The sequence below is a fragment of the Tachysurus fulvidraco genome, chromosome 11 (genome assembly GCF_022655615.1).
Source record: "Tachysurus fulvidraco isolate hzauxx_2018 chromosome 11, HZAU_PFXX_2.0, whole genome shotgun sequence".
Lineage (NCBI taxonomy): Eukaryota > Metazoa > Chordata > Actinopteri > Siluriformes > Bagridae > Tachysurus > Tachysurus fulvidraco.
This window is the reverse complement of record NC_062528.1, coordinates 24971125-24995124: the sequence shown is the minus strand read 5'-3', so window position 1 is coordinate 24995124 and position 24000 is coordinate 24971125. Positions and strand designations below refer to the sequence as shown.

The 24000-nt window shown below is 42.3% G+C and overlaps 1 long non-coding RNA gene and 1 pseudogene across 1 annotated transcript in view; one reads left to right on the top strand and one right to left on the bottom strand.

The window, feature by feature from the left end:
- Positions 1-13486: 13486 nt before the first annotated feature.
- Positions 13487-17600, bottom strand: LOC113637302 (annotated as a pseudogene).
- The window catches only part of LOC125145873, a 27037-nt gene continuing 20387 nt past the window's right edge, over positions 17351-24000 (top strand). Inside the window, exons 1-3 of the long non-coding RNA XR_007144334.1 lie at positions 17351-17483; positions 21163-21546; positions 23867-24000. The exon at positions 23867-24000 is cut by the window's right edge and continues 116 nt beyond it. This is a non-coding gene — a long non-coding RNA (uncharacterized LOC125145873). The remainder of the gene's footprint in view (positions 17484-21162; positions 21547-23866) is intronic.

Here is a 24000-nt window from a genome sequence, read left to right as displayed (position 1 = left end):
GTGCAGTTCCCAAACCAGACAGTGATACAACTGCTCAGGATGATCTCAATGGTCCCTCTGTAAAATGTAGTCAGGATGGGGGGGGGGGGGGGGGTGGGCTTTCCTCAGCCTTCGTAAGAAGTAGATATGCTGCTGGCCTGCTGATATGCTTTCTTGGTGATGGAGCTGGTGCTGAGTGAACAGGTGAAGAACAGCATCACCAACACCAACACACTGAGCATTGTGTCCAACTGCTGTTCACTCTGCTAACTCATGACTGTGTAGCAATTCACAGCTAGAACCACATCATCAAGTCCACTGATGACAACCATGGTGAGTCTCATCAGCAAGAATAATGTCTCAGCATACAGAGAGGAGGTGCAATATCTAACATCCTGGTGTAGAGCCAACAACCTGTCTCTGAATATTAAGAGATAGTTGTTGACTTCAAGAAAGCACAGAGTGACGACTCTCCACTGAACATCATCAAATCCTCTTTATTAAACTCTGTTTCACCAAACATGGATCCTGCTTCTCACTCATTACACTTATTTTGGCCTTTTTCATAGACATGGCTGCTTGTTTTTTCTTGAGGGATTTGGCAACACAGGAGGGAAAGAGCTGAACCGTTATAAAAAGGTTATAATGGTTATAATAGTAATAATGTTTAACTTAATAATAATTTAGCTGTTTGTTATCAACTAATTATTAACTGAATGAAAACGACAAACTTGTGCCATCACTGCTCCTACCGGAAGTGAGATAGAAATCAAGAAAGAAATTGTTTACTTCCTTCATTTTTTTCTCTTCATCCATTCTGATGTTGGGTGAATATTTTACGGCTGCAGGAGTAAAGCAGATGAACAGATGAGAGTTTACTGAACCAGGATTCAGGACAAAAACAAAGATGTGAGAAAATCTCCAAAACTCACGAGAGGAACTTCTCCAGAACACACAGGGTTTGTCTTTTAGGAGTTTTGCAGGATTTGCAGTGTGTGCAGTTGGAGCTGTTGTCATCATCGCTGGAGCTTATTATGTTTGTATGCAGGGAAATAAAGAGAGAAGGGGACCTCAAATACACGCCTGTCCATGAAGGTAGGCTTATTTCTATGAGTGCTTTCTTGAAGGCTACACTGTGGTGGTCACGTTAGACCAGATCTTGGGCTTATTGTGCTGGTGTGTGTTTTGTTCTTTAGACAGACAAACGAACACGAGCTGCTCCTTCACATAACTTTATTCTTCTGACTTCAGTAACAAAACATACACTTGTGACTCTGTAAGTCATTTTATCAGATGACCACTAGATGTCCTCATAACCTCATATATGTATAACATATACAATATGTTACATCCCCCTTCTTAAAGGTGGCGTGTACATTGTTTGAAAGCCAAAGTTGACATTTGAAATCACCAAAACAAACACGCCCCTAACCCAAATAGACCCCACCCCTGTATCGATAGCTCCGCCCACACATACATACGTAACCCAGGTGACTAACAGAAAGAAACGTGTCTTTATCATAGCTGAAGGGAAGAACAATACGATTGTAGATAAACAAACAAGCAAAAATGCCACACAAGCATAATGATGTAAAGGACAAAGGCATATATTAGTTCTGTGTAACAAAGCAAAACCAACGTTACTCACCTATCGAGAAGGAAAAAAGCGCCTCGGCGTCTTAAGTAAAGTCGGCCACATATTCACAGATAAACGCTGTTACTACACAAATAACACCTCTTTCTATCGTAGTAATGTAGAGAGGCAGTTACAACCCAATTTTCTTTAAAATCAGCTTTCCTTCACGGTGGACAATATACACAAGTCTCTATGTGCAGACGACTGAGAGACAGATTCCAAGGGACCATCTGCAAAGTGCAAATACTACCTATCCTTGATAATCCCTCCTCACTTCGGAATATCTCCACACAGATATTACTTATGGAACAATAAAGATATTCTCTACAAAAATAAATATCTTTTCTTTGACAACTGGTTCAAAAAATGACCTTCTGATAGTTAGTTCTGTTAGCTTTTTAATTAACAGGACAGACTCTATAACTATTCGGATTTTTTACAGAAATATAAAACTCCTGTAACTACTAGTGAATACTCTATTGTTTGCAATGCTATTCCTTCTGGTGTGTTTTTTCTGTTGCAAGGTTCTACATTTCCATGGCCATGTACTCACTCTTACTGACACAATGACTTACTGAGAATTAATGACAATTCCTTATATTATACCATATTGGAATAATATTGTAGAGAATTTACCGTAGAACATGTGGTCCTTGTCACATATGTATCTGCTTACTAATGAAACTATCCAATGCTCTATTAATCCCAAAGCAATGAAAACTGTTTCTCTTTATTTATCCTTTTTGTCCTCTTAAGGTTTACGTAACATATTTGTTGTTGTATTATTACCATGGCAACTTATTTGTGTTTATGTACTTTTTCTTTTTTGTGTTTCACATGTGTATTGATATAATGCTCTGATGTTTTGTACTGTTTAATAAAAAAAACATCTCACATACAAAAACTGTTGAAACTAGTACACTAACATTACGGTTTTATAGAAACGTCAGGAGAAAAGAAAAAAAAAGAAAGAAAACAATTTAAGATTGTTTAAAAAAAAGATCTTTTCTGTTCAATCACAAAAACAACTCATCAGTTTGGTGAATCGATTCCAACCGTTCAAGAGATGTTTCGAGCCGAATCAAAGAATCGACAAATTGCTGCTTGTACTACAATATTTTTTTCCCGAAGCTTTCATAACATATTACGATGTTATAGCTTTTTTAAATCACAGCCAGCAAAAACTTCCCCTGTGTAAGAACCTAAACGACTCCAAAGGTACCAAAACTTTCAGAATCAGAATCAGAATCAGCTTTATTGCCAGGCATGTTTACACATGTGAGGAATTAGTTTTAGTGACATAATCTCCACAGTGTAACAGGATGTCATATGTAGTATAGAAGAAATTGTATGTACACATTTACAGGTGTGAAATGTGCAGTTTAAATAAACATATGAAATATACATATGCAAATACGTATACAATATATACAATTTGTATGTGCACATGTGCAATTGTGAAATGTGCAGTAGGAGTAAACAGTACAGACAATATGTATGTGTGTATGTACAGAGTGCAAGTATGAAATGTGCAGCTGAGGTATACATAGTGCAAATATTATGTGTTGTGTGTTCCATGGTGTTAAGTGTTCATCAGATGGATTGCTTGAGGGAAGAAACTGTTCCTATGTCTGGTCGTTCTGGTGCTCAGGGCTCTGTAGCGCCGACCAGATGGTAACAGTTCAAAGAGGAAGTGTGCTGGATGTGAGGGGTCCTGAGTGAGTGTGCTGGATGTGAGGGGTCCTGAGTGAGTGTGCTGGATGTGAGGGGTCCTGAGTGAGTGAGTGTGCTGGATGTGAGGGGTCCAGAGTGAGTGTGCTGGATGTGAGGGGTCCAGAGTGAGTGTGCTGGATGTGAGGGGTCCTGAGTGAGTGTGCTGGATGTGAGGGGTCCAGAGTGAGTGTGCTGGATGTGAGGGGTCCTGAGTGAGTGAGTGTGCTGGATGTGAGGGGTCCTGAGTGAGTGTGCTGGATGTGGAGGTCCAGAGTGAGTGTGTTGGATGTGAGGGGTCCTGAGTGAGTGTGCTGGATGTGAGGGGTCCTGAGTGAGTGTGCTGGATGTGAGGGGTCCAGAGTGAGTGAGTGCTGGATGTGAGGGGTCCAGAGTGAGTGTGCTGGATGTGGAGGTCCAGAGTGAGTGTGTTGGATGTGAGGGGTCCTGAGTGAGTGTGCTGGATGTGAGGGGTCCTGAGTGAGTGTGCTGGATGTGAGGGGTCCAGAGTGAGTGTGCTGGATGTGAGGGGTCCTGAGTGAGTGTGCTGGATGTGAGGGGTCCTGAGTGAGTGTGCTGGATGTGAGGGGTCCTGAGTGAGTGAGTGTGCTGGATGTGAGGGGTCCTGAGTGAGTGAGTGTGCTGGATGTGAGGGGTCCTGAGTGAGTGAGTGTGCTGGATGTGAGGGGTCCTGAGTGAGTGAGTGTGCTGGATTTGAGGGGTGCAGAGTGAGTGTGCTGGATGTGAGGGGTCCAGAGTGAGTGTGTTGGATGTGAGGGGTCCTGAGTGAGTGTGCTGGATGTGAGGGGTCCAGAGTGAGTGTGCTGGATGTGAGGGGTCCTGAGTGAGTGTGCTGGATGTGAGGGGTCCTGAGTGAGTGAGTGTGCTGGATGTGAGGGGTCCAGAGTGAGTGTGCTGGATGTGAGGGGTCCTGAGTGAGTGTGCTGGATGTGAGGGGTCCAGAGTGAGTGAGTGTGCTGGATGTGAGGGGTCCAGAGTGAGTGTGCTGGATGTGAGGGGTCCAGAGTGAGTGTGTTGGATGTGAGGGGTCCTGAGTGAGTGTGCTGGATGTGAGGGGTCCTGAGTGAGTGAGTGTGCTGGATGTGAGGGGTCCAGAGTGAGTGTGCTGGATGTGAGGGGTTCTGAGTGAGTGTGCTGGATGTGAGGGGACCAGAGTGAGTGTGCTGGATGTGAGGGGTCCAGGGTGATTTTCTTTGCTCCTTTGCTCACTCTGGGGGAGTACAGGTCTTGGAGAGTGGGGAGAGTTGTACCAATGATTCCCTCAGCAGTCCGGACTACCCTCTGTAGTCTTCTGAGATCGAATTTTGTAGCTGAGCTGAACCAAACAGTTACTGAGGTGCAGAGGATGGATTCGATCATGGCAGTGTAAAACTGTTTCAGCAAATCCTATGGCAGGTTGAACTTCTTCAGCTGACGAAGGAAGTACAACCTCTGCTGAGCCTTTTTCACAATGGAGTCAATGTGAATGTCCCACTTCAGGTCCTGGGAGATTGTGGTTCCCAGGAATCTGAATGACTCCACTGCTGTGACAATGCTGTCCATGATGGTTAGTGGGGGAAGAGCAGGGGGGTTTCTCCTAAAGTCCACTATCAACTCCACTGTTTTGAGCGTGTTCAGCTCCAGGTTGTTAAGGCTGCACCAGACCGCCAGCCGCTCAACCTCCAGTCTGTAAGCAGACTCGTCACCGTCCTGGATGAGGCCGAGCAGTGTGGTGTCGTCTGTAAACTTCAGGAGCTTGACAGAGGGGTCATTAGAGGTGCAGTCATTCGTGTACAGGGAGAAGAGTAGTGGGGAGAGAACACAGCCCTGGGGGGCGCCAGTGCTGACGGTGCGGGTGCTGGATTTGAGTTTACCCAGTCGCACTAGCTGCTGCCTGTCTGTCAGAAAGCTGGTGATCCACTGGCAGACAGAGGAGGACACGGAGAGCTGGGTTAATTTGGGCTGTAGGAGTGATGGGATGATGGTGTTAAAGGCAGAGCTGAAGTCCACAAACAGGATCCTCACATAAGTCCCTGGTCTGTCTAGATCAGGGGTCGGCAACCTTAAACACTTAAAGAGCCATTTGGACCCGTTTCCCACAGAAAAAAATACCACAGGGAGCCACAAAACCCTTTTGACATCTAAAATGAAGAGAACACTGCATATATCGTTTTTTACCTTTATGGAAAGTATAGAAAAAACTGTAGTGTGTTGTATTTATGAAATCAATGAACTGCTACCGATTAAACACAATTTTATTTCTGCAGGCAAACAAAAATATTTTGAACATTTTGAACTAACCTTAAGAAAAAAGACGTTGGGTTGAAGGTTACTTTCAAATAAAATGTTTAATATATAATTGAGTCCTTCGTATTCATGACCAGGGCTCTCAAGTTTTGAAGACAGGCAAGCGTGACATCTCCAACTCCTCGCTTTTTTTCACTGGATGTTGCGTTAAAACTTTCCCCGATAGTGGTATTTTCTGATTGGCTATTGTGTAGCCTCTTTTTTGATTGGCTGATAAGTGTCAGGCTCGACTAAGTACTGAGATTCGCTTGATTCCTGCACGGTTCCACAGAGACAGCGGTGCAGACTGATACATTTTGGGTGCTGCGGCTTATTAAATATATGATAGTCAAAAAGTTTTTCTGCGTGAGAATATGATGTGTGGCGGGAGAGCGGGAGAAAAGACCCAAATGCGTGACTGTCACTCTCAATGCGTGGCACTTGACAGCCCTGCATGACATAAAAAATTTACTTGCCGGCTGCAGAAAACCAAAAATGCACCTGCTTCTGTGTGTCGGATTTCGCAAGTCGGTAGTTATGACGCATATTTTGAGCGACCAAAAAAAAAAAAAAAATTAAACACGGTTTATTTTAATGTTACAAGAGCATCATGATCTTAGAATTTAGAATTACATTTTTTTAAAAACTAACTAACAAAAATAATAAAATTAAATTAAATATTTATTTTCCAAATCTAAAGGGAGCCGCAGCAGAGGGATGAAAGAGCCACTTGTGGCTCCGGAGCCGCGGGTTGCTGACCCCTGGTCTAGATGCTGCAGAACATAATGCAGTCCCATATTGACTGCATCATTCACAGACCTGTTTGCTCTGTAGGCAAACTGCAGGGGGTCCAGTAAGGGTCCAGTGATGTCCTTCAGATAAGCCAGAACCAGTCTTTCAAATGATTTCATGACCACAGATGTTAGAGCCACAGGTCTGTAGTCATTAAGTCCGGTGATTTTGGGTTTCTTTGGGACGGGGATGATGGTGGAGCTTTTGAAGCATGAGGGGACTTCACACAGCTCCAGTGACGTGTTGAATATCCGCGTGAAGATGTGGTGTCAGCTGATCAGCACAGGCTTTCAGACAGGCTGGTGAAACACTCTGGGCCTGGAGCCTTTCTTCTGTTGGTCTTCCTGAAGACCTGACACACATCATCTTCACTGAACTGGATTGAAGGTGTGACTGATTCGGGGGTTACGGAAGGTGAGAATTGGGCTTTTTCAAACCTACAGTAGAACTCATTCAGGTCGTCTGCCAGTTGTTGATTCACCACAGTGCTGGGGGATGGTGTCGTGTAGTTGGTGATGGCTTTCAGACCTTTCCACACTGAAGCTGAGTCATTGGAGGAAAATTAAATCCGTAATTTTTTGGAATAATTCCTCTTTGCCACTCTGATCTCCTTTTCCAGTGTGTATTTGGCCTTTTTGTACAAGACTCTATCCCCAGTTCTGTGAGCATCCACTTTGGCCTGACGGAGCTGGCTGAGCTTCGCAGTGAACCATGGCTTGTTATTGTTGTAGATTAAGTGAGTTCTGGTAGGAATACACAAATCCTCACAAAAACTGATGTATGATGTTACAGTCTCTGTGAGCTCGTCCAGGTCGGAGGCAGCAGCTTCAAAAACAATCCAATCCGTAAGAGCGAAACAGGCTTGTAGGTCCTGCTCTGCTTCCTTAGTCCATCTTCTTACAGTCCTTAATACAGGTTTAGCTGTTTTTAGCTTCTGCCTGTAGGTCGGTATCAGATGAACTAAGCAGTGATCAGAGAGTCCTAGAGCTGCCCGTGGGACAGAGTGATATGCATCATTTATTACAGTGTAGCAGTGATCCAGTGTGTTACTGTCTCTGGTGGGACATGTAACATGCTGTCTGTATTTATGCAGTTCACGTGAGAGAATCGCTTTATTGAAGTCCACAAGTATTATTACTACAGAGTCCGGGTGTTGTTGCTCACTCTCTGTGATCAGATCAGTGAGTGTCTGTAAGGCCGAGCTCACGGCCGCTTGCGGTGGGATGTAAACACTCACCAGAATGAACGAGCAAAACTCCCGCAGCGAATAGAACGGTTTGCAGTTAATGAAGAGTGTTTCAAGATCTGGACAGCACATCTTCTTTAACACAGTTACATCAGAACACCACCTTTCATTGATGTAAAAACACGTCCCGCCACCGCGCGATTTCCCCGTTGATTCCGCGTCGCGGTCCGCTCTGACGAGCTGAAAGCCCGGCAGACTTTACGCACTGTCCAGAACAGAGTCGTTCAGCCAGGTTTCCGTGAAACAGAGAGCAGCAGAGTTCGAAGAATCCTTATTTGTCTGGGTGAGCAGAAGGAGTTCGTCTGTTTTGTTGGATAGAGAGCGGAGAATCGCCAGATGAATGCTAGGCAGCGGTGTTTTTAAACCACGCTGTCTGTTTCACGATCGCGCCGGCGCGCTTTCCCCGTCTGCGCGTCCTGAAACGCTTAAACAGCGCAGCCGCTCCACCAACTACGATATTCAGCAAAACGTCCGAATACTCAAAAACCGGAAAAATATCTTGTGGTGTGTTCTGCCGAATGTTCAGCAGTTCATCTCTGGTGAAACTGATCAGGTTTTCTTTACAGACAACAGGAAAAACTAACAAAAATAGAACAAACACTGCGGAGCTAAGCACTGAGGCTGCCATTCGCGGCGCCGATCAAGAGCCGATTTGATGAACGGATTCAAGGAATCGATTCATTCCCAAACGACACACCAACACTATTTACCCCAGCGAAATCTCTAAGTCAGGGCTATTCAGGTAGTTTGTCCTGTGGGTCAGTTCATGAAAAGCGTCCCAAACGAGGCCCGTGTTGTATTTTGAAACTGCATTAGAACATGAACTGAAATTTAAGTGCAAATAAAATAAGTTCACAAAATGGAAAATATCATTGTTTCATGGTGTTTTTTCTCTCACAGGAGCGCGTGCTCACGTCACTCGAACAAAGTCACGTGACTCCTGCTCTGTACTGCGACTGTGCAGAAGACTGAACTGAGAGAACATACAGTTTATTATGTTGGCTTTGTTGCCCCCAAAACAAGTGAAATCGAAAATTTGCACAACATGGACATGTGACATATCAAAACACTTAGCACAATGAGGGGAACTGCCCCACGGGTATTCTGGTTATGTCACGTGACGTCACGTGATGTCACATGTAGCCCCGCCCCAAAAAAAAGCAAAATTAAAAATTTGCACAACATGGACAGGTGACAAACTACTCTTTAAATTTAAATCTTAATAGCCATCCTTCACCTCAGCACATTGACACAGAAAATGCACACATAGCTCACCCTATAGAAACTGTGTCTGTTCCCCGAGCAGTGAGATCCAAAAGTAAATACACGAGAAGTCCTCGAAATAATCTTACTGTAATTAGACCAGAAAAATGCCAAAGAAACAAACAAAAACAGTTCTTAAAGTTTGGACTTCTGAACATTAGATCTCTTGCACCCAAAGCACTTATTGTAAATGAAATGATCTTAGATAATAGCCTTACTGCACTCTGCCTCACCGAAACGTGGATTAAACCAAATGAATACATCAGTCTAAACGAGTCTACACCATCAGGATATATCTATAAGCACGAGCCTCGTCTGACTGGTCGTGGAGGTGGTGTCGCCACTATCCTTAGTGATTACCTCACTGTTACCCAGAGAACACAGCATAGATTTAGTTCTTTTGAAGTGCTCATCCTTAATGTTACACTATCGCACGTGCACACGAAGAAATCCCTGATGTCTCTTGCTCTAGCGACCGTGTACAGACCCCCAGGGCCCTACACAGTTTTTCTTAGAGAATTCACAGATTTTCTCTCAGACCTATTAGTTAACTTTGACAAAGCATTAATTGTAGGAGACTTTAACATTCATGTTGATGACACAAACGACGCTTTAGGACTCACATTTATGGACTTACTAAACTCACTTGGGCTCAAACAAAACATCACTAGTGCAACTCACCGACGTAACCACACACTAGATTTAATAATATCACACAGAATAGAAGTCACTGATATAGATATCATACCCCAAAGTGATGACATCACAGACCATTACCTTATAATGTACACACTACCTATAGAACAGACTAACTGTGTCTCACCACGTTATCGACTCGGTAGAACCATTATTTCGACCACCAAAGACAGATTCACAAATAACCTGCCTGATCTGTCTGGACTTCTTAATGTACCCTCAAACTCAAACGACCTAGATGCAATGACTAACAGCATAGACGCTATATTCACTAGCACATTAGACACTGTTGCCCCAGTCAGATTACAGAAGGTTAGAGATAAAACACTTGCACCATGGTATAATAGTCACACTCACACCCTCAAGAGAGAAACCCGTAACCTCGAACGGAAATGGAGAAAAACTAAATTAGAGGTGTTTAGAATTGCGTATAAGGACAGTATGTCCAGCTATAGACAGGCTCTAAAAGCTGCTAGGGCTGAGCACCTGAGCAAACTCATAGAAAATAACCAGAACAATCCCAGGTTTTTATTTAGCACAGTGGCTAGTTTAACAAAAAATCAGAAATCTGAACACACTATTCCATCACATTTCAGTAGTGAGGACTTTATGAGATTCTTCACTGATAAAATCGAAAGTATCAGGAATAAAATAGGTGACGCCCAACATATGAAAGCAACCAGTGACACAATCTCACCTAAGGCTTTACACAGCTTTACAAGTACAGGACAGGAAGAGTTAGATAAACTTATTACTACAGCTAAATCAACAACATGTTCACTAGACCCCATCCCAACTAAATTACTGAAAGAAGTGTTACATAAAGCTGGTGAGCCTCTTCTTAATATCATTAACTCCTCGTTATCTTTAGGTTACGTCCCGAAGTCTTTTAAGTTGGCAGTTATTAGGCCACTCATCAAAAAACCTAACTTAGACCCTAATGAACTATCAAATTACAGACCCATCTCACATCTTCCGTTTATGTCTAAAATACTTGAAAAGGTTGTGTCTGTTCAACTGAGCTCCTTCTTACAGGAGAGCAACATCCTTGAAGAGTTTCAGTCAGGTTTCAGGCCCCATCATAGCACAGAAACTGCACTTGTTAAAGTTACAAACGACTTGTTCTTAGCTTCGGACCAAGACTGTATGTCACTATTAGTTCTACTTGACCTTAGTGCTGCATTCGACACTATAGACCACAACATTCTTCTAGATCACTTACAATATTACACAGGTATTCATGGTCAGGCTTTAAGTTGGTTTAGATCCTACCTGTCTGACCGATACCATTTTGTAGAATTAAATGGTGAATCCTCCAGTTTACTACCAGTTAATTATGGGGTCCCTCAAGGATCAGTTCTAGGACCTCTGCTTTTCTCTATATACATGCTTCCATTAGGGAACATTATTAGAAGACATGGGATTAGTTTCCATTGTTATGCTGATGACACACAGTTATATATCTCATCAAAACCAGATGAAATAGCCACAGTGTCCAAATTAACTCGGTGCCTTAGAGAGATAAAAGACTGGATGAGCTGCAACTTTCTATTGTTAAACTCCGATAAGACTGAAATACTACTCATAGGTCCAAAAACCAGTGCACATAAACTCTCACACCTTAACTCCCATTTAGAGGGATGTACTATTACTAGTAGCTCGACAGTGAAAGACCTCGGTGTTATACTAGACAGTAACTTGTCTTTTAAAAATCATATCGCCCATACTACCAAAACAGCCTTCTTCCACCTTAGAAACATTGCCAAGCTGAGAAACATCCTGTCTGTATCTGATGCTGAGAAGCTAGTTCATGCGTTCATGACCTCTAGACTGGACTATTGTAATGCATTACTAGGTGGTTGTCCTGCATCTTTAATAAATAGGTTACAGTTAGTCCAAAATGCAGCTGCCAGAGTTCTCACTAGGACAAGAAAGTATGACCATATAACCCCAATTTTATCATCTCTACACTGGCTACCTGTTAGGTATAGAATTGACTACAAACTGCTGCTACTTACGTACAAGGCTCTTAATGGTTTAGCTCCCATGTATCTAACTAGTCTTCTAACACGTTACAATCCTTCACGCTCTCTGAGATCACAAAACTCAGGGCTTTTGGTAGTTCCCAGAATATCTAAGTCTACTAAAGGTGGTAGAGCGTTTTCTTATTTAGCTCCCAAACTTTGGAATAGTCTTCCTGATAGTGTTCGGGGCTCAGACACACTTTCCCAGTTTAAATGTAGATTAAAAACTCATCTCTTCAGTCAGGCGTACACATAATACATCCCATAATATCATGCACCAGTACATCAGACCAGCACATTTTTATGAACGGCAGATATGTTAATCCCTTTCCACTGCTTTTCTCTTTGTACCCATCCCGAGGCATCCAGACACTGTACCAGCTCCCATCGTCCTCTGTGGGACGAAGCCTTTGGACGTCCACTGAGCCGAGGCCGACTCTAAGAATCCTGAGACATCTCCAGTTAGACTCTGTGGTACTCAGGAGATCAGAAGTCCTTAAACCTCACACCAATACAACATTTAACTGACTGTATATTACAATCACACCCCCAGTGTCACCCATATGAGGATGGGTTCCCCCTTGAGTCCGGTTCCTCTCAAGGTTTCTTCCTTTACCAATTTAAGGGAGTTTTTCCTTGCCACTGCTGCCTGAGTCACCTCAGACTTGCTCATAGGGGAATAAATACATACACACTGTGAACTATATACAACTAATAATAATCTAGAATTTTTATTCTGTTAATTCTTATTTCTTTTATTATTCGTTAATTCCTTTATCATTAATTATGTTTACCTTCTGCTCTGTGTTTATGTTCTGTAAAGCTGCTTTGAGACAATGTCTATTGTAAAAAGCGCTATACAAATAAACTTGAATTGAATTGAATTGAATTGAACATATCAAAACACTCACCACAATGAGCGGAACTGCCCCACGGGGATTCTGGTCACGTAACGTGACGTCACGTGTAGCCCCGCCCCCAAAACAAGCAAAATAAAACATTTGCACAACATGGACATGTGACATATCAAAACAATCAGCACATTGAGGGGAACTGCCCCTCGGGTATTCTGGTCACGTCAAGTGATGTCACGTGTAGCCCCGCCCTCAAAACAAGCGAAATCAAAAATTTGCACAACATGGACATGTGACATATCAAAACACTCAGCACAATGAGGGGAACTGCCCCACGGGTATTGTGGTCACGTCACGTGACGTCACGTGTCGCCCCGCCCACAAAACAAGCGAAATCAAAAATTTGTACAACATGGACATGTGACATATCAAAACACTCAGCACAATGAGGGGAACTGCCCCACGGGTATTCTGGTTACGTCACGTGACATCGCGTGATGTCACATGTAGCCCCGCCCCAAAAACAAGCAATATTAAAAATTTGCACAACATGGACAGGTGACATATCAAAACACTCAGAACAATGAGGGGAACTGCCCCACGGGTATTATGGTCACGTCACGTGACGTCACGTGATGTCACATGTAGCCCCGCCCCCAAAATTAGCGAAATCAAAAATTTGCACAGAATGGACATGTGACATATCAAAACACTCAGCACATTGTGGGGAACTGCCCTACGGGTATTCTGGTCACGTCACATTTCGTTACATGATGTCACATGTAGCCCCACCGCAAAAACAAGCAAAATTAAAAATTTGCACAACATGGACATGTGACATATCAAAACACTCAGCACAATGAGGGTAACTGCCCCACGGGTAATAAGGTCACGTCACGTGATGTCACGTGATGTCACATGTAGCCCCGCCCCAAAAACAAGCAAAAATTAAAATTTGCACAACATGGACAGGTGACATATCAAAACACTCACCACAATGAGCGGAACTGCCCCACGGGTATTCTGGTCACGTCAGGTGACGTCACATGACCACAGACACCAGGACTGACTGTTGTGTCCAAACAAACACTCATTACCCCGTCCTTTCCTGCTGATCTCTTTATATGACACTGATATGTCCACATCACCACTCCTCTCCACCTCCCAGTAACAGCGTCCACACACACTCTCCTTACACAACACCTGAGTATAGAAGTCAAATCTCTCTGGATGATCAGAGTATTGCTGTTGTGTCTCACTGCATGTCACCACTCTGTTCTTCTCAGACAGAATGAGTTAATTATGTGCTGTGTTTGGATCCAGAGTCAGATAACAGAAATCTACAGTAATAAAATGTCCACATGTTAGATGTTAATCACAGGATTTATAATACGTGTGTGTGAGACACCTGTCTGTGTTTCTATCCTCCTAATGCAGCTCTATAAACATGGATCAGATTTAGATCAACAATACAGACATTGTAATGTTTAATGTTTTATTTTGTGTGTTTTTGTGTGAGTGTGTCTGTGTCTGTACAGTATGTGTGGCTGTGTGTGTTTGTGTGTGTGTTTGTGTGTGTCTGTACAGTGTGTGTGTGTCCGTGTGTGTGTGTGTGTGTGTGTGTGTGTATGTTTGTGTCTGTGTGTGAGTGTGTGTGTCTGTGTGTGTCTGTGTGTGTGTATGTGTGTGTGTGTGTGTGTGTGTATATGTGTGTGTGTGTGTGTGTGTGTGTGTGTGTGTGTGTGTGTGTGTGTGTGTGTGTGTGTAAAACCTACACTGCAGAAAATCTTCTCTGCTCTTTGGTTCTGAAGGTAAAATCATCTGAACTGCTGCAGCTTTGGAGACACAGAGACAAAATGGAGACACAGAGACAAAATTGCGACACAGAGACAAAATGGAGACAGAAAAATGAGGTGGAAACAGTTTAAAGTGTGAATGTGAAAAATTTGCTTCCTCATGTTTATTTCAGACGTCAACAACATCACCATCTCAATTTATTCATCAGCTACGATTTTCTCCACAAATGTAAGATTTGTACTTTGTTTGTCTGCTAAATTGATCTTGATGTCATTTACAAGACTGATGCTAATACTGTGTGATTTTCTGCAGTCTTGTTCCTGCTTACTTCTTATTTCTGTTAGATGAATTTTATGGCTCTTTTTACTGTGATACAGAAACAATGTTTGTTTGTTCACCTTGTGGTCTGATTTTGTTGAATTTCTTCTCACAGATTTGTTCGACTCGTTTTTTCAGATCTGAGAGAGATTTCTTCACTCCATCAAATGAGAGATGTTGATTGACAGTGAAGCTGGGTGAGTCGTCACATCCAGGAGAAACACAGAGAGACGGGAAACTCTACAGAGAGGAAACACATCATAGAGAAGGAGAAAAGTGGACGAGAGGAACGAATGAATCTCAGACTGAATCAGAACAAAGACACACTTGTGATCTCAGACAGGAACATTTCTTGTTGCTGTAATGAGCTTTTAGGAGGAAACTTTGTGAGGAACAGCGCCCTCTGTAGATCAGACAGTGAGTGTTACCTGGAGGAAGTGGATGTCATCGTGTGTGTGTGAAAGCTGCTCCAGCTCAGTGACTCTCCTCTTAAGATCAGCAATCTCCTGCTCCAGTTGATTCAGGAGTCGTTCAGCTCGACTCACTTCACCTTTCTCCTGAGCTCTGATCAGCTCCGTCACCTCCGAGCGCTTTTTCTCCATGGAGCTGATGATGTCAGTAAAGATCCTCTCACTGTCATCTACTGCTGCCTGTGAACGTATCTGTAAGGACACACACACACACACACATACACACACACACACACACACACACACACACACACATACACAGACACACGCGCACACACACACACACACACAGACACACGCACACACACACACACACACACACACACAGCCACACACATAGACACACACACACACACACAAACAGAGACACACACACAAACACACACACACACACACACACACACACACACACCGACAGACAGACACACACACACACACACACATGCACACACACACACACACACACACCGACAGACAGACACACACACACACACAGACACAGACACATACCCAGACACACATACACAGACACACACACACCCAGACACACACACACACACACACACACACACACACACACACACACACACACACACACACACACACACACACACACACACACACACAGATCCATTTAAAGATCAACTCTTTCTCCCACAGTGACTCTACAATGTGTGTGTTTATGTGAATCTCTCAGTTTCCTCCTCACCTTAATAATGTCCACAGTCTGTTTCAGCTCCTGCACCTTCTTCTGCTTCTCCTGGATCCTCTGCTGGGATTTTATCTGATCCTCCTTTAACTCATTCTGAGACCAAATAAAATAGGTTTAATTAATAGAAATAAAAGTAAAATACAAAGAATTGTAGCTGTAATTAAATAAGAAACTACAATCATTGTCCCCAGCACACATCATCATACTCATCACCCTCTCCTTTCATGCTGATCTCTTTATATCAGACTGCTCTTAACATGGTGCCCTGTGATGATGTGGAGTCCCACCAGGGGGAACTCTCCTTGTTACCACCAGAGGCTCCTCAACCTGGATCAGGACAAATATATCTAGACCAAAGTATGAGCAGAAGCTTCCCAGATCTCCAGCTCAGGGTTCTTTTTACATTTCCACAATCACTTTCACTCACTCGTTTAGTTGAAGGTGTTGTTTGTACTCGAAAATGACCTTAAACATCTTCCACTGGTATTACACCATATGTTATATGTAGATATATAGTATTTTACATTTTACATTAATATTTTTAATTTTAAACTTTAATTGTATGTATTCACTTATTTATTTTTATTCTTATTTTTCTTCTTCTATTATATATATATTTATTTATCTTTTTTTTTCTTCTGTTTCTATAGTTCTGTAAAGTTGCTTTGAGACAATATGAATTGTTAAAATAAACTGAATTAGAATTTAAATTAGAATTTGTAGTGTGTGTGCATATATAAATATTAAGTAAATATTAATGTGTCTTAAAGAAGCTTCAACACTTTTAGAAGTAAAATAAAATAGACTTTGAAATCAGAATAAAGTGTCACATGACCATGTTAAATATCATCATCATCATCATCATCATCATCATCATCATCATCATCGTCATGCCGTTGGCTGTTTAAAGTACACTGACTGGTCTGAGCTGTTTCACACGTCTTTACAAAACACACTTTGACTTTTAATAAAAATCCACCTTACACTGAATGACAGTCATATAACCAATCAGATCACCTCAATAGAAATTAGATTAGAAATACAATTTGTAAAAATTGACATAAAAAAAGAATAATAATATCCAGTTCTCACCTGTTTTTTAGTTCTTTCTGCTTTAGCTGAAACTGTATCATGACCTTTGTGTTCTTCCATCATACACAAGTAACAAATGAGGCTTTGGTCAGTACGACAGTAGATCTCCATCAGTTTGTTATGTTCAGAGCAGATCTTCTCTTGGAGCTCTGCACAGGCTTCAACTAACTTGTGCTTCTTAAAGGCAGGAGACTGATAGTGAGGTTTAAGATGATCTTCACAATAGGAGGCCTGACAAACCAGACAGGACTTGACGGCTTTGTGTTTTCTCCCTGTGCAGGAATCACACTCCACATCTCCAGGTCCAGTGTAACAGTGAGCAGGAGAAGCAGCTTGGAGTTCAGTCTTCTTCAGTTTCTCCACCACTTCAGCCAGCATGTTGTTCCTGCGTAGAACAGGCCTTGGAGTGAAAGTCTCTCTACACTGAGGACAGCTGAAGACGCCCGTCACATCCTCCTGATCCCAGTGAGCATTAATACACACCTTACAGAAACTGTGACCACAGGGAGTAGTCACTGGGTCATTCAGGAGATCCAGACACACTGGACAGCTGAAGTGATCCTGATATACTGAAATACTGGCCTCTGCCATTTTCCTGCACTGAGAGAGTGAGTGGGTTTGTTGGTTGGTTCTTTGGTTGGTTGGTTCGTTTGTTAAGTTTTGTTTTCTAAGTTTTGTGTTATAGTGTAACAGAGGGAGAGAAGCTGCTGCTTTACAGTTAAAAAGGAGCTCAGGCTTTTTTTTTGACCAGAATCAGAATCAGAATCAGGTTTATTGGCCAAGTGTGTTGATGTTGTCACACACAAGGAATTTGGTTCCAGCAGTTTGTGACTCTCAAAAGTACAGACATAAATAACACTATACTATACAAACTATACAAGAAAACAATGCAGATGATGAGATACAATATAGACAGAATGAGTATAAAATATGAATAAAGAATGAATAAAATGTATAAAATATGAATATAGAATATGAACGATCAGTTCTGTACATAAAGTGTGAGAGTGTAAATAATATAGTGTTTTATTATACTTTAGTACAATATACAGCAGCAGTAGTGTGTAATATATACAGATGATGTGATGACTGACAGTCCTGATAATGCAGCACTTATAGATATGAAGCAGTGAATATAATGATGGTGAGATGTTAATCAGGGTGATTGTCTGGGGAAAAAACTGTTCCTGTGTCTGGGAGTTTTAGTAAACAAAGTTCTGTAACACCTGAGAGAAGGGAGGAGCTGAAAGAGGGCGTGTCCAGGGTGTGAAGAGTCAGTGGTGATTTTTACTGCCCGGTTTCTGGTTCTTGTGCAAGTCCTGGAGAGTGGGCAGGTGGGTGCCAATTATTTTTTCTGCTGTTTTTACTGTGCGTTGCGGTCTGTTCCTGTCCTGTTTTGTTGCTGCACCAAACCAGATGGTGATGGATGTGAACAGGACAGATTCAATGACTGCAGTGTAGAACAGCATCAACAGCTCCTGTGGCAGACCAAACTTCCGTAGAAACTTAGAAAGTAGAACCGTAGAAAGTTGATGTAGAAACTACATCCTCTGCTTAGTTGACGTAGAAACTACATTCTCTGGGAAATGGTAGTACGCAGAAACTTGAAGGCCTCCACAGATGACACCGGGCTGTTGGATATTGTGAGGGAGAGTAGTGTTGAGGGGTCTTTCCTAAAGTCCACTATCATCTCCACAGTTTTGAGGGTGTTTAGCTCTAGACTGTTCAGACTGCACCATAGCACCAGCCGCTTGACCTCCTGCTGGTATGCAGACTCATCGCCATCTTGGATGAGACCGATGAGCGTTGTATCATCTGCAGATTTCAGGAGTTTAACAGTTTTAATGTAAAGAATCTCCTCTGTGATTTAAGTCTTTATTAATTTAAATGATTTTTTCATGTATTTGAATAAGGTAAATCATCACATTGTATTTATAATATATAAACATACACTTTTTACTCAGTACATTACATCTCGTCACATTACATCACCCCAGTCTTGTTCATTAGGGATCAATTTTAGGGGTAAATAGTAAATTAACTTAAAACTTTGTAATTATTATTATATGTTTCTATACTTTATTAATATTATATGTTTCTATACTAAAAGAGGATACTTAACAATGGATATTGTCTCAAAGCAGCTTTACAGAAGTATAGAAATATAGAATAAAGATGATAAAGTTTGAGTTACTATTTCTCTCTAACATTTATCCCTAATGATCAAGGCTGATGTGACGGTGGCAAGGAAAAAACTCCCTGAGAGGAACCAGGCTCTAAAGGGAACCCATCCTCATTTGGGTGACACTGGACAGTAGTAAATGATGTACATGTAAATAATGTCCTTTCTTTACAAGTTTATAGTCAAGTGGAATTGTACAACTAAGTCCTTCTGATGAACTAACAGTCAGCGTTATTTCTGAGATCATTATTGATGTTCCAAGATGGCGGTGTGGCAGTAGCAATCAGCGGCCACTCCGGATCCAAAATCAGGTCAAATCAAGAAGTCAAGAAGCTTTTATTGTTATTTTAACCATATATATATATATATATATATATATATATATATATATCTGACACAGTACACAGTGAAATGAGACAATGTTTCTCCAGGATTATGGCGCTACATAGAACAAGGACAGAGCTAAGGACCTAAAGTAAGTTAGTCCTAGACACATAAAGTGCATCTGTACAACCTGGTGTACACAGTGTGAGACAGAAGACAGTGCACACAAACAATACAAAACACTACAAGACAATACACAAAAGCAGCACAAACTATACATTCTATAGTACATGCGCAAAATATTGGAATGAACACTTGTGTGTTCGAGTCACGGGCCGGCCACGACTGGTTTGTTTAAATGTTGCTTGAATTTTTTTTTTGTTTTATTTAAATGTGATTTCATTATTTGGTTTTAGCCTCTGTTGATATTCATAAGGTTTAGTGGTTATGTCAGGATTACTGCAACATACAGTACAGTAGGTTTGGTTACAGCCTCAAAGGGGGGAATAATGTGAAAAATCTTGAAACTCAAGAATGAGTTTTTCACTTGATTGCTTTTGACTTTTTTCCTTAAGCTCAATGGAATTGTTGACTGATTAGCTGCAATAAGAAGTTTTCTCAGTCTCATCCAGGTCTGAGATGTCTTCTCATTGTTCTATTTTCCAGTAATAATAGTGTTATAAGTGAAGTATATTTAGATCAGTAAATATTTGGATAAAAGTTTAAGAGTGTGGTTCACCCTGAGATATGTCCATTCGGAGGGGGCTCTGAGTTCCAACAGTTCCCTTGAGCAAGGCACCGATACCCCCCAACTGCTCCCTGGGCGCCGCAGCATAAATGGCTGCCCACTGCTCGGGATGTGTGTTCATGGTGTCTGTGTGTTCACTGCTGTGTTTGTGCACTTTGGATGGGTTAAATGCAGAGAATGAATTCTGATTATGGGTCACCATACTGAGCCATATGTCACTTTCACCTTTATGAGGTATTGTAATGAATTATGCATAACAGAAATTGACTGCCCAGTTCATGATCTTGCTATATCCTTGCACAACGTCTGATCTCGCCTTCAGCCACAGCTCGCAACCTTGGGGTAACCATGGACAATCAACTGTCCTTTTCCTCTCATGTTGCTAATGTTACTTGTTCATGTCGGTTTCTTCTCTACAACATTAGAAGGATTCGGCCATTTTTGTCCACACAGGCAGCTCAGGTATTTGTTCAGTCTCTTGTCATCTCTAGACTGGAATACTGCAACGCACTGCTGGCAGGTCTACCTATGAACGCAATTCATCCTCTGATGCAGCTGCCCGACTAGTTTTCAACCTGCCAAAGTTCTTGCATACCACCCTGCTGCTGTGATCCCTCCACTGGCTTCCAGAAGCTGTATGCATCAGATTAAAAAACACTGATGCTGGCCTACAAAGCCAAAAATGAACCAGCTCCATTTTACCTCAAAGCCCTCATCACTCCTCGCACTGCACCCCGCACCCTCCGATCTACCAACACTGCTTGAATGGTTCCACCATCTCTCAGGGTAAGAGGCAAGTATGCTACAAGACTCTTCTCTGTTCTGGCACCAAGGTGGTGGAATGAACTTCCCCTAGAGGTCCGGACAGCTGAGTCACTGGCTATTTTCAGGTGGCAGTTGAAGACCTACTTATTCAGGAAACACTTCAACTAGCACTTCTTTCCTTATCTTTTGCATAAAAAAAACACAACCTTTGATGCTTTTTCATTGTAACTTTGAACAAATGTTTTAAACTCATGGTGTCTCTGCACAGGTACCTAGAGTCGTGAGCTGAAACACCAGAGCTGTGGTTCTTCATGTCGGCTCGAACGACACCAGCCTGAGGCAGTCAGAGATCCTGAAGAGGGACTTCAACACCCTGGTAGAGACGGTTTGCAGCACAGTGCCCACGGCGAGGATCATCGTGTCTGGACCGCTTCCAACGTACCAGCGAGGAATTGAAAGGTTCAGTAGACTTTTTGCTTTAAATGAATGGTTACAGTCATGGTGTCAGGCTCAGAAACTACTCTTTATTGATAATTGGAATGTTTTCTGGGAGCGTCCTAGGCTATTCCGTGCTGACGGCCTGCACCCCAGCAGAGTTGGAGCGGAGATCCTCTCGGACCACATCTCCAGGGAGCCGAACACCTTCTGATCGGTAAACTACTCTTTAAATTTAAATTTCAATAGCCATCCTTCACCTCAGCACATTGACACAAAAAATGCACACATAGCTAACCCTATAGAAACTGTGTCTGTTCCCCGAGCAGTGAGATCAAAAAGTAAATACGTGAGAAGTTCTCGAAATAATCTTACTGTAATTAGACCAGAAAAATGCCAAAGAAACAAACAAAAACAGTTCTTAAGGTTTGGGCTTCTGAACATTAGGTCGCTTGCACAGAAGGCACTTATTGTAAATGAAATGATCACAGAAAATTGCCTTACTGCACTCTGGCTTACTGAAACTTGGATCAAACAAAATCAATACATCAGTCTAAACGAGTCTACGCCATCAGGATATATTTATAAGCATGAGCCTCGTCTGACTGGTCGTGGAGGTGGTGTCGCCACTATCTTTAGTGATTTCCTTACTGTTACCCAGAGAACACAGCATAGATTTAGTTCTTTCAAAGTGCTTGTCCTTAATGTTTCACTATCGCACATGCACTCGAAAAAATCCCTGATGTCTCTTGCTCTAGCGACCGTGTACAGACCCCCAGGGCCCTACATCGATTTTCTTAGAGAATTCACAGATTTTCTCTCAGACCTATTGGTTAACTTTGAGAAAGCGTTAATTGTAGGAGGGAGGGAGGGGGCACAGTAAGTAGCACGTTCGCCTCACACCTCAAGGGTCGGGGTTCGATTCCCGCCTCCACCTTGTGTGTGTGGAGTTTGCATGTTCTCCCCGTGCCTTGGGGGTTTTCTCCGGGTACTCTGGTTTCCTCCCCGGTCCAAAGATATGCATGGTAGGTTGATTGGCATCTCTGGAAAATTGTCTGTAGTGTGTGATTGCGTGAGTGAATGAGAGTGTGTGTGTGTGTGTGCGCCCTGTGATGGGTTGGCACTCCGTCCAGGGTGTATCCTGCCTTGATGCCCGATGACGCCTGAGATAGGCACAGGCTCCCCGTGACCCGAGAAGTTCGGATAAAGTGGTAGAAAATGAGACATATCTTGACACATAACATTTGTTTTTAATATAATTATAACAATGTTGCTTTTAATATTATTATAACCTGCAGGTGACAGTGGCTACCCCTGTGTAATGTGTCTGTCTGTGTTTTCCCCTTGTTTCTGTCTGCCGTCTCTCCCTGATGTTAATTGTTTTGCTCCGCCCACTCATTGCTCCCCATGGACACTAATCACATTCCATCTCTTCCCCAGGTGTCTTGTCTTTGTCTCTAATCGTCTCTGCTTTGTTATTGGCTCCTGTCCACTATATCTACTCTGTCTGTTCACTTCCCTGGTGTTGGTCGTTGTAGGTGTTTGGTTCATGTTGTTCTCTGTTCCTGTTCCGTGTCGTGATCTGTTTTGCCTGCCTGTATGTTTGTTTCTTGTTTTTGTCCAGTAAAGTCCTATCTGCATTTGGATCCTCTCTTGCCTTTTGTTTCACCGTGTCACATCGTGACACCCTGAGACGTTGGCTCCTCACCCCATTTTTAAACACACAAAGTGCAGAGGAAACTCATTATAACAAGGTCCACTCTCTATTTATGGTTAAAAATGGGCGTGTACAGGGCGGGATTTGAGGCTGGTTCACGTACGCACATCGGCGGGTGATCTGTGATTTATAAAGGGAACATTGCTTACAGGTGTGCGTACGCACGGTTTTATAAATCGGAATTTTTTTTGGCCATTTTTGGCTTTTGGGCGTACGTAAACTTTTAGTAGGGATCCTACGCACAGTTTTATAAATGAGACCCCAGAAATCTGTTATGATGTTACTTAACATATTACGAAGGTATTCCTTTTTTAAATCATAGCCCACAAAAAAATCGCCTGTTCAATCACAAAAACGACTCTTCAGTTTGGTGAATCGGTTCCAAACGTTCAAGAGATGTTTTGAGCCGAATCAAAGAATCGACACATGCTGCTTGTACTACAATATTTTTTTTCCAGAAGCTTTTATAACATATTATGATGTTAGACCTTTTTTAAATCACAGCCCACAAAAAAATCCCCTGTTTAAGAACCTAAACAACTCCAAAGATTCCAAAACTTTCAAGAGCCGATTTGATAAACGGATTCAAAGAATCAATTCATTCCCAAACGACACACCAACACTATTTACCCCAGCGAAATCTCTAAGTCAGGGCTATTCAGGTAGTTTGTCCTGTGGGTCAGTTCATGAACAGCGTCCCAAACGAGGCCCGTGTTGTATTTTGAAACTGCATTAGAACATGAACTGAAATTTAAGTGCAAATAAAATAAGTTCACAAAATGGAAAATATCATTGTTTCATGGTGTTTTTTCTCTCACAGGAGCGCATGCTCGCGTCACTCGAACAAAGTCACGTGACTCCTGCTCTGTACTGCGACTGCGCAGAAGACTGAACTGAGAGAACATACAGTTTATTAACAGTTTATTCTTCCACTTCTGAAGTCTGTCACCATAT